Genomic DNA, 12631 nt, shown 5'->3' with positions numbered 1-12631 from the left:
CTAATGTTTCCTTATTCTCCTTCGCCAAATGCGAACTATTTAGCGCAAGAATGTTTCCTTATTCTCCTTCGCCAAATGCGAACTATTTAGCGCAATATTTTTTTTTTCGGAAGAAATTTGCACATTATTTTTTGGCCTCTCAAAGTAGGTTTGATGTTTGAAATAATGTGTGCTCCCCCCTATCTTTTTACGCATTTTGTTTTTTGTTAAAGAATCAAATATGTCCACCAAAAATACTAACCGGAATTTCAAATTTGGAAATGTAGGTTGTTGCCCTCATGACCATACCCCGGCATGTAACCATCTTTGGAATTTAAACCTAAGATAAGTATATTTTTGAATTTACCTTTTTATCCCAAAATAACTACCTGGCTTCCCATTTCAGGTTGATGTTGGTCGTATTGTTTTGGCCATGCTTCCAGAACCCGACCAACCTCAATCTCGTCCCAGGCGTAGGCATCGTAGGCGTGCAAGGCCCAAGATATTTCGAACACGTGTCACACATTTTGGAATGCCCGATGATGTTTTACGACGATACCGTCTTCCTCCAAAAATCATCATAGACACTCTCTCATTAATAGAGAGTGATCTTGAGCGGCAAATTGACAGTCCTACAGCAATACCACCACTTACGCAATTAATGGCGGTGTTACATTTCTGTGCCTCAGGGTCCTTTCAAACCATGGTGGGAATAGTTGCTGGAATCTCCCAATCCTCATTTTCAAGGATCCTGAGGGCAGTGATGGAGGCCCTTTTCAAGCACCTCCATCATTTTATTAACATGCCATTGGATATGGGTTCCCTTAGTGTGGCGAAGGCCAATTTTTACCAAATAGCTGGCTTCCCACACATCATAGGGGTTGTGGATGGTACTCACATACCACTGCAGCCTCCAGCACGGCTGGAGGGCCATTTTTTGCAACCGAAAGCACTATCACTCCCTTAATGTAATGGTGGTATGTGATGCCTCCCTCCAGATCCTGTCCCTGAATGCAAAATTACCTGGGAGTGCACATGACTCATTCGTCATCCGGCAATCAGGGATTTGGCATAAATTAAACAACCTCCAAGCTGGTGATGCATGGCTTCTGGGTAAGTGGAGACCTTTAGTTGTAACCATTGCCAAGCTTGAGACACAGTGATCCTGACTGTTTATTTTTTATGTTCACAGGAGACAGTGGTTACCCTTGCACGCCCTGGCTGCTCACTCCTTATTTGGCTCCCACACCAGGCCCACAAAGTGAGTATAATTCCGCACTTACAGCCACCAGGCAGGTGGTGGAGCGCTGTATCGGCCTTTTAAAAGGCCGATTCAGATGCCTCCACCGCTCTGGTGGCGAACTCATGTATTTGCCGGATATGGTTTCGAAAATTGTGGTCCTGTGTGGGATCTTTCACAACATCGCCATAAGGAGTGGTGTCCCAATGCAGCCAGAGGATGCCTTACCTGAAGATGGCCCCCCCGAGGTTGGTCGGAGGTCAGTATGTGGGGGGGCCATACGCGATGATGTGGTGGCCCGCTTTTTCAGGTAATTATTGTCAAACCTTTACTTAATTGACCCAATGTCTACATGTACGATTGGAATGTGCCTTTTTAATCTTGGTTTTCCTTTTTTGTTCTTGTCTTCCTTTTCAAACCATGTAAAAACGATGCCTACTACCTGATCCACTAAATTGTCTACATGTGGCCACATTGGAACTAACTTGTTGACATATTTTTGCATCGCCTCATTTGTGGATTCCTGTTGGCCTGCTACTTATTTCAACAGTTCTTGAGTGTTGTTTGTTTTTTTGGAGTTTGGTGTAGGTTGATTTTCGACGTGTGTTTACACTGTGTGAATTGCTTGTCACAATTCACTTTCTGTTTGTGTTTGCTGTGTATTAAAGTTTTGTTTTCCGTTCAAAAGACTGTTTATTTACACATTACAAGCACGTGTAACCTGTCTCCCAAAATGCCACCTTTCAGAATGCTGTATCCTGTAATGTGTGAAATTGTCAAGTCTTTGTTGTTTTGTTAACGCCACAAAGCATGTTCAAAGGTCTTAATGTGAATCAGTAGTTTCATAAAAAAGAGGCCTAAGCAGGTTTCAGTTTCTATTTACATTAACCACCACACGAAAAACCACAAACTGTTGGTGTAGCCACAAACCTATTGGTATGGCAAGGTGTTTAATGTGGCAGCTTACATACTTTCTAGCGCTTTGTACAATCTAATTTACCTTACTTTCAATAACATGAACAAATAGTGGACTTATGGAAGGTTAAACAATGAAATTTTTACAGACAAGAAATGAGACTCGTTAACATCCAACGCATTTTTATTTTGCAAAAAAAAAACAAAATTAAAAAATCCCAACAAAACAAATCAGCTCCGAAGGAGCGCAGACATGTGGTCGAGGACCACGAGCATTGAAATTACGTGGCCTCGCAAGGCGGCCATGCCCTCCTGCATAGCATGCATCCGCCTCTGGTCCGCTGTTGGTATAAAAAAAAGGGATCCTTAAGGAAATGACACCTTACATTATAAGTGTAAACAACAAAATAAACAAATAAATCGAGTTGCAAACAAGATCCAGTTTGGAGAACCAAACAAATAACAAGGCAAATGCTAAGATGGTATCAATAATAATTTCGAAATGAACACACAAAAATGAGAAACAAAAAGGACACAGTAGCCTTGTTAGGGTAAAGCACAAAACACAAAGAATGAGTGTTTGCACATGGGTGAGATGTATCAGTGGAAAATAACCCAGACATTGTATATACAATTCAAAACTATTTATTACAACAAAAGAAAGGTCAACATATCGGTCATTGGACTGGATCCTCCTCCTCCTCGGAGGTGGGCCAGTGCTGGTGGGTTGAGGGAGGGGAGAGGTCTGAAATTGGGGAGGGACCGGAAAATCAAGGGGGTGGTGGAGGGGAGGATGAATTTTGGTGGTGGGGCAAATTGGGAGAGGGAGGGGCCTCACCTATTGGCCGGGCAGGGGTGGAGGGGGAATTGGTGGAAGGTTGGGGAGATGTGCTCGGGCTGGTAGTCGGCGGCAGGGGCCGAGCCCGGCGCCGAACTCTGCGGAGAGCCAGTATTCTGCGTTCAGCCCCTAAATGATTAATGACAAAATTTAAAATTTTTTTAGAGAAGGGGGGGTGTGGAAGCCAAATTTCCCACACCCCCCAAAAAAAAAACATTATAAAACAGGCAAACATGCACACACAGACATGTCAAAAAAGCTAAAACAGGGCTATACTGAAAACAAACATGCACACGCAGATAGGGCCGCAAAAAACAAACAGGGCTATACTGTAAACAAGCACACGCAGATAGGGCCGCAAAAAACAAACAGGGCTATACTGTAAAAAAGCACACGCAGATAGGGCAAAAAAAGCATTCCACAAAACAAAACAAAAAACGAACTTGCAGCGATCCACTGCCGAAAACATGCCAGCAAGCGGGGGGTGCGGCACCGCAGATCCGACCACCTGCGCTCTAATTGGCCTATATTACGGCGTGAGCTGAAGGAGCGCAGGTGGTGGCGAACCTCCGCATAGGCCGATCGCTTGGCCCGGTTGGTGATGGGGGGAGGCTGGCTGGTGATCCTCCGGTCCATGACCTCTGTGAGGACCAACAGCTCCCGTCTTGTGAATGCGGAGGCTCTCATGATGGCAATGATTTTTTTGGCAAAAAACAGTTTTAATAAAGGGCAGAGAAAACTTTTGATTGGCTAATGTACTTTGGAAATTAACAGGAACCATTGTATTGGTTCTTATATGAGTCATGTGTCCTTCAGGCTCCAAAATCTAATGTGAATTATGATAGGCTTCATGCAGTGACATGCGTAAGCTAATTTAAATAAAGAAATTTGGATCAGAAATTAGGAATATCCTAAACACACGAAAACAAAAGGATAATTGGTTACAACATGTTTTTATGAAAAAGAAAACCATTGGAGAAACCGTACGTATTCTGCGGGTAAAATGACACACACGGACTATAAAGTTGTTTGAAAAAGAAAAAAAACGGATAGAAAACATGTGAAGAGCAATTAAGCTAATTAATATATTGATTGGCATGATACGATTAAAGTATGTATGCAGAATGAACGAGCAGGTAATCGAAATCTGACAGGCCCACTTCCGGTTTGTACTTGTGCGAGCGTTCCCTGCAACCAAATTGGGAGATGGACGGTCGCAATTTTGCTCGCTCGTTAGCTAGAGGAGGGGTTGGGAGACTTTGGGGCGGAAGAATAGCTACGAGTGAACTTTCGAGCGAGAGCTGGAATTTACATTTTCTCGCTCGTTTGGGGAACAGGCGTACTGCCGCTAACGAGCGGCTCTGAATGAGGGCCTAACATCCTCATTTTCTATTATGTCACCATCTTTACTTGTACTGCTCATCCCCACATTTGCAGAGCGTGCAGAAATGGTGGAAGGAGACACCTAATAAATGTGTGTCATACATTTATAAATACTTGTAAATCTAGGAAAAGGGGTACAGGGAGACCCTAAGCACTGGTACCAAAAACACTGTATATATAGAAAAAAGAGGCAGATATAACTCCACTAAAATAAAGGAAGTCACTGCAAGGGATGTATTCCAGCGTAATAATAGCAAAAAGGAGGTGCACCCATGAGAGTAAAATGTAGTCGAAAGAAAGAGAAGTACTCTCTTTTGTTGGGGCATAGTATCCGCCTATATAGTATAAAACTTAACTTTTAATAAATAAATGGTGTAAGACAGGGACTAACAAGACTAGACAACAAATAACAAAGATAAGCTAAATATCCAATCAATATATAGGAGAAGGTATCAGTGACCTCATGTCTCAGATAAAAGTAGTACATGAAGGCATAGCATATAAATGACAATGCTCAAACTATGCCTAGTAACCAATGATATGTGCTATTATAGCAAAAGTATATGATCGATTTAATAGGTGAACATATATAAAACAATGCATAATAATTGAACAGATAAGCTCTGAAATAAGGACTGGAACATTAATCCACATGATGACCAAAACCACGGTGCCGGGTAAATTCAATAACCACCAGGGCACTATGTAAATATCTATAATTATTCGCTTTATGTAGGTGAGCATATATGGGTCACCATATATTGGTGTCAACACACTAAAACACAGAAAATTGTGACAGGTATCAAAATTGTTTGAGTCAAAATTAAACAGTCTGGTATCTCTCACTGTAGATAAAAAGGAGAAATATAGCCAAATCTCATGTGTGTGTATATACACAACATATGCAGTTTTGACATATTTAACCTTATATGCAGTACATATATCTAGTCATCCTGTTACCGGTAGTAGTCCACAACTATATGAATGGTAAATCCAATATCTATGGCAGATTAATTACAAATAGAAATGACACAGTAAAGGTACCACTCACTTGAGGTAAGGGGATAGGTGGCTTCTGTATCCCATGTACACCAGTATTAAATGGGATATGAGCGGACCCACGACATGTACCATGAGGGTATGAAATAGTGAAATAACGGACATATACTGTCACCCGTGTATGTCCAGCTGATAGATATTAATGACAATTGGTACTATTAGCACCATGAAAGTGAGCTCACTGACGAAGCCGTAGGTGAAACGCTGATTATATTATCTCCTATATCTGACAGGGATGGTTATTTATTTTGCTATGACTCACTGTTCATCTCTGGATATTCTCTCACTTCCCTAGTGTTCCACCAGTAAAACAGCATTTATATACCTGGCTTTAGGTGGACATACACGGGTGACAGTATATGTCCGTATTTGACTATGCTCACCTACATAAAGTGAATAATTATAGATATTTACATAGTGCCCTGGTGGTTATTGAATTTACCCGGCACCGTGTTTTTGGTCATCATGCATTGCTACTGCGGATTAATGTTCCAGTCCTTATTTCAGAGCTTATCTGTTCAATTATTATGCATTGTTTTATATATGTTCACCTATTAAATCAATCATATGCTCTTGCTATAATAGCACATATCATTGGTTACTAGGCATACTTTGATCATTGTCATTTATATGCTGCTATGTCTTCATGTACTACTTTTACCTGAGACATGACGGTCACTGATACCTTTTCCTATATATCGATTGGATATTTAGCTTATCTTTGTTATTTGTTGTCTAGTCTTGTTAGTCCCTGTCTTACACCATTTATTTATTAAAAGTTAAGTTTTATACTATATAGGCGGATACTGTGCCCCAACAAAAGAGAGTACTTCTCTTTCTTTCTTTCATTTATAAATACTTGTTTTATGTAATAAGTTAATTGTATAAAATGTAGACAGACAAAAGTACACCTGCTGCCAGGATAGACATGAAATCTGTGGAACGCTGCGAAGATGTCCAATTTAAATTGTCCAACTCCTGATACAATGTAGCTTTTCTGTAGTAGCTTTTAAGACTGCATTTAGCTGCTATAGAAAAGTTACATTACATCAGTGGCAGGACAATTTAAATTGGACTTCTCGGCTGTGTTGCACAGGATTCATGTCTTTCCTGGCAGCAGGTGCCTATATTTGAGTATGCATTTTGTGGAATACTGGTTGAATTTATTATTTACTTATTTTATTAAATTATATATGGATTTATTAATCTAATCCATGAATTATATATTTTATGTGATGTTTTACAGTAACCATGCATTGATAAAGTTTCTTATCTATAATTTGTGGCTGTTTGCATTTTATGCAATTAACATATTATATATGAACCAGTATTTTTTCTAAATTTAAGACACAAATATTTATTAGGTATGCGCCATTAGGACACCCACTTATTAAATTTCCCAAAAAAGGGATAGGAATAAAGGACCGTCCACTATCACAGGCAACACCCTCAATATCATACAGATCATATATACTTCTATTTACCAGGAACACTGTGTAACTAACAATTTGTTCAGGTTTCTCTATGACTCACACATAGCTAACGTGTGTCAGGATGCGGCTGGGATTGGCCGCTACTCACTTCCGCACTGGCGTCCTTGAGCTTAGGTGTTTATTCGTTGGGAGTGAAGGTGAGCGGTGACTGAGTATTATCCCCGGGGTCTGCTAGGGCTTCCGTGCGTCCTGGTTCCTGGGGTGCCGGGCATGGGCGCAGCTATGTTGGTCCATATCCCTTGACTAGTCTCTCCCAATGGTAATCCTGCGGTCACTCAGCTGATCCTCTGGTCCAATGACTAGCTACCCAGGGGTATTTAGGCTGACTCCAGGAACAGGAAATGTCTGTTAAACTTTGCTGTTTTAGTGACTGTGATACTCTTTGGTGTTTCTCCATGTAAAATATCCAGTGTGTTTCAGCCCTCACGCTGTCCTCCAGTGTTACTTGTACCAGCTCCCATGCTGATTCCAGGCATGCTACTTCAGCTCTCTTACTGAACTCCAGTTTTTCATCTAACAGCTCTTGTGTTGTTTATTAGTGTGCTGTTCAGCTTTCTAGCTGACTCCCTGTGTTAAGTGTGTCAGCTTTCATGCTGATTACTAATCCATCTCTCAGGCTGGATCCCTGTGTTACATGTGTTTGCTCTCATACCGATTACTAGTGTGCTGATCAGCTTCCATGTTACTTGTATCAAGTTTTCTTGCTGAAACCTAGTATTTCATGGTTCAAGTTACATATTGATCGCTAATGTTTCCTGGAACATTCCCTGTGTTTCTCAGAGCAAGTCTGCATCTGAATCTCTAGCTATTCTCAGTACACCCCTGTGTCTACATTCCCTGTGTTTCTCAGAGCAAGTCTGTGACTGGATCTCTAGCCATCTCAGTACACCACTGTGTCTACATTCCCTGTGTTTCTCAGAGCAAATCTGTGACAGGATCTCTAGCAATTCTCAGTACACCCATGTCTACATTCCCTGTGATTCTCAGAGCAAGTTGGTGTCTGGACCTCTAGCAATTCTCCATACACCCCTGTGTCTACATTCCCTGTGTTTCTCCGAGCAAGTCGGTGACGGAATCTCTAGCAATATTCAGTACACCCCTTTGTTAGCATTTCCTGTCTTTCTCAGAGCAAGTCTGCATCTGGATCATCTCCAGTAACCATCTAAATTCTAGTGTTCTCTAGTGTTTAATACATTTCTAGGGTTCCCAGTGTTAACTCTCTCTAGTATAGTTTCTGATCTTCCTGCCACTCCCAGGTTCCAGTCCAGAGGGATGTGACTTGCTCACTTGGTGCAGTAAAACCCAAATTCCAACTGGAGGGGTCACTGGTGAAGACCACCAAGTGGATTAGACTTCGCAAACTCTGGGCTGGTCTAGCCAAACCTGGGTTTGGCTGCAATAGGAAGACCTAATCACTGTCACTCTCCTAGTTGTTCCCTAGCCACCCTAACCCCTTGGCATTTTGTCCTCATCCAAGGAATTTCCTGTGACGGCTCGTGACAGTTTGAACAGCCCAACAAGCAAGCCACCGGTTTCCAGGTAAAGTGTTTTTTCAAAACCTACTCTTTCTTCTTCAGGGTCCATCGGGTCCACAGGAATTACCTTGACGTATCTGGTTGGAGTGATGCACGCACCAAACAGTTAAAAGCTTCAGCTCCTAGGATGCACTGGGTCCTCCTCCATATATACCCTGCCTCTGGCTACAGGCATGTTTTTTGTTTGGTGTGCAGGAGTACACCGTACTGAACAGGGGACTTGCCAGAAGATGCTGTAGTAAGGAGCCAAGTGAACTGCTTCCCCAACCTAACTAGACTGAGACATGAGGTATCCTGACAGCCGGGGGTGGTAAAGGTGTTGGCCATGTTTATGTCAGTGCGCCCGGTGGATCCATATAGCATAGGAAAGGTATGCTTTCCCTGGTGGCCCCTCCCCCAGCTCAGACGCTGGTCCAGAGTCAAGGTTAATGGTATCTGGGTTGCTCCTCCCAGCTTTCCTGTATATGAGATGGCCAGAGACCACTCAGGTGCTCTCGGTGGCTGCGATCTCAGGAGGTTTGGTCAGTTTCCCTGTATACCTCTCCTCAGGTGGCCAGGTTATACAGAGCTCAATATCCTACTTGGCATTGTGTGTCATTTGTAGTTGACCAGGAGCTTATATATATATATTTTTTGCATTGCATGTGACTTGTGAAATCTGCTGTGTGTTATACTGCCTTTCATTTTCCTGAATGACTGTCAGTTATAACTATCACTGCTGTTTCTTCTCATAAGCCCTCTGCTACAGGTGTGTGGGTTATTTTACATGTGAAACACTGTCACATTGTATATTACTTTGCATAACTTTAGGGATATTGTTATGTTTAAAGAAAGTGAAAAGCAGGTGGCTGAAGTCCCTGTGCTGGTATCATGTATGGCCTGTAAAGTGGGGTTGTCCCCTCAGGATTTCATGCAGAATGGATTGTGTGGTCACTGTTACAAGGAGTCAACACATCAGTCAAATTTACCAGCTTCTGGGCAGGAACCCCCTTGGGCTTCCTTTTCACAGATCATGGCACAATTTGTAAAGCGGTTATCTGCTGTTATGCCGGCCCCTACTATGGGGTACCCTCAGCAGCTACAACGTACTATGTTTATGCCTCCTATGCATCCGTCATGGATGGATGTTTGTGCCCACTAAGGACAGAGTATGGCTTCGTCCCATGCTGCATTTCAGCAAATGCTACAAGCAGCTAAGCCGATATAGCCTAAAACCAAAAGGCAGTTGGCTTCTTCTTATCGCTCCGACCAGCCTGCAAACTCTGGTACATCTTCTGATGAGTGTGAGGATATACAGGGCTCCTCTCAGGAGTCTCTCTCAGGAGAGTAGAGGATAATTTTCCAACAGCAGATGTCCCCTCCTTGATTAAGGCAGTCAAAGCTGTGCTAAACATAGATAATGGGGAGCCAGAGCTAAGAAAGGCTCCAGTATTTAAACGCCAAAAAGTTGTGAAAGCTGAATTTCACAAGTCTGAACACCTCTCTGAACTTATGTGGGAAGCATGGAGTTCTCTAGATAGATGATTCCATGTTAAAAGAAAGGTTATGGCCTTATACCCCCTCTCACCAGATGAGTGCGCCAAGTTGGAAGTTCCACCATGTGGCACATCTGGTCAGGAGCGCCATGTTGCCCATACCATCTGCATCCTCCATTAAGGATTCCACAGATAGAGAAAAGAGACAGGCTTCAAGTCTCCTGTCAGGAACTGTTACCCACCCGGCCATGGCTATGGCCTGGGTTTCTAAAGCCATTGAGGAATTTATAAAGGCACTGGAAAATACTTTTCCAGAGGCTTCAAGAGAACAGTTGACAATTATCTCCTATATTAAGGAGGCTGACTCCTATCTAGGAGAGGCGGCATTGGACGCCGGTATTCTGTCCTCTAAGGCTTCAGCTGCCTCAGTTGTGGCTCGTAGAGCCATATGGCTAAGGGACTGGAAAGCACATGCAGGGTCCAAGAAGACCTGAGAATCCCTACCGTTTAAGGGAGGCATTCTGTTTGACACAGAATTGGCTAAGATTGTAGCTATGGTAGCAGTCTCCAAGGTTGCTGGTCTGCCTTCAACATCTACTCCTAGACCTAGGCAGTTGTCCTTTCGAGAGTTTTGGCCACAAGGAAAGGCAAGGGGCCAGTCTTCCTCTAGAACCAGTTCTCATAAGAGACGGCAATCTAAGAAACCTTGGCCAAACAGACGTCTGGTTTCCAGGTCAGACATTAAACCCGCAGCCTGATGGGGCGGGCCTCCCCCTGGGGATTCCCAGGGTAGGAGGCCGACTTCTTCCATTTTTGGACACCTGGCATCTCACGACAACAGACGCCTGAGTTCGGGAGATGGTCTCTCAGGGGTACGCCCTTACTTTCTGGAGAAGTCTCCTGCAGAGATTCTTTTGCACAACTCCTTCAGAGGAGTCTGCAAAGGCCTTGACCCTCCAACAGGCCATTTATTCCCTGCCGGAGTCAGGAGTAATAATCCGAGTTTCAGTGATTCAACAAGGAAGTGGTTATTATTCCAACCTATTTCTGATCTAAAAACCCAATGGATCTCACCGGCGTATTCTGAATCTAAAGGGTCTCAACACGTTTATCTGGTTGCCCAAGTCCCATGTGGAGACCCTTTGATCAATTGTTTTGGCAATGGAACCAGGGGATTTTATGGTGTACTTGGACATTCATGATGAATATCTGAATGAGCCAATTACACAGTCTCACCAAGTTTCTGCAGTTTGCGGTTCTGCAGAAACATTTCCAGTTTGAGGCGCAGCCTTTTGGTTTGTCAACAGTTCCTTGGGTGTTTACCAAGATAATGGCAGTAATGACGGCCTGCCTCAGACATCAAAGAGTCAGAACACTGCCATACCTAGATGATCTCCTGATATTGGCACAATCTCCACAGGTATTGCAGCATCATCTCAGACTGACGATTGCCTGTCTGCACAGACATGGCTGGATCATAAATGGGAAGAAATCGTTGCTTCTTCCAGTACAACAGATGGTGCATTTAGGGGCATGCCTGGATTATCTGGCACAGAGAATATATCTACCAGAAGACAAGAATGTGCCCTTCAGTTGCGAATTTCAAGGTTTCTCCACAACCAGTCTGTATCAGTTTATTCAGCGATGCAGGTTCTGGGATCCATGGTATCCACCTTTGACATGGTGGAATATGCCACTGCAACGGCTAATCCTCTCCCGCTGTAATGGAGGGTACCACTCAGTAAAGGCGATCCCTCTTTCTCCAGAGGTGTGGCTGTCCCTCTCTTGGTGGTTGCAGATGCTCTGTCTGAACAGGGGTCGCCCATTCTGGATTCCAGATTGGGTACTCCTTACTACCGTTGCCAGCCTCTGCGGATGGGGTGCAGTGACTTGTTGGCACACATTTCAGGGGAAGTGGATGATCAGGGAAGGTCTCTAGACCATAAATGTCCTGGAACTATGTGCAGTGTTCAGAGCACTTGTTCAAGCACAGGATGTACTGAAGGGCAGGCATTTACAAGTATAGTCCGACAACGCCGTGGCAGCCTACCACAACCATCAGGGAGGCCCGCGAAGTCAGGCTGCCATGGCGGAAGTGTCAAACATTCTGGTCTGGACAGAAGGTCATCTTCCAGCAATATCGGCAGTATTCATAACAGAAATCCTCATTTGGGAAGCGGACTATAAAAGTCAGCAGGATATACATGCCGGAGAGTGGGCTCTTCATCCACAGTTATTTCACAGCCTAGTGGACAGATGGGGACTTCCAGAGGTAGACCTCATGGCCTCAGGCCACAACCACTGGGTCCCCAGGTACGGGTCCAGAACCAGGGATCCCGCAGCCGAGTTTGTGGACGCTCTAGCAGTAAAATGTGACTTAAAGCTAGCGTATCTGTTTCCTCTATTTTCCCTTCTTCCAAGGGTCATAAGGAAATTCAAGCAGGAGGGGAGAACAATGATATTGATAGACCCTGCTTGGCCCAGATGCCATTGGTTCACCGACCTACAGAGTCTCTCCATAGACACTCCATGACCTCTTCCTCTAAGGTCGGACCAGTTAACAGGGTCCCTGCCTGTATCCAGACCTTCCCCATCTGTCTTTGACGACGTGGCTCTTGAATCTTCTATCTTATGAGCCGATGCTTAGGGTGCGGACACCTTCCTCTGATTGCATTTATTACAGAGTTTGGCACTCGTATTTTCAGTGGTTTAAG

Source organism: Taudactylus pleione, unplaced genomic scaffold (assembly GCF_031769625.1).
Source record: "Taudactylus pleione unplaced genomic scaffold, aTauple2 ptg001314l, whole genome shotgun sequence".
Taxonomy (NCBI): domain Eukaryota; kingdom Metazoa; phylum Chordata; class Amphibia; order Anura; family Myobatrachidae; genus Taudactylus; species Taudactylus pleione.
Note: the sequence above shows the minus strand (reverse complement) of the source record.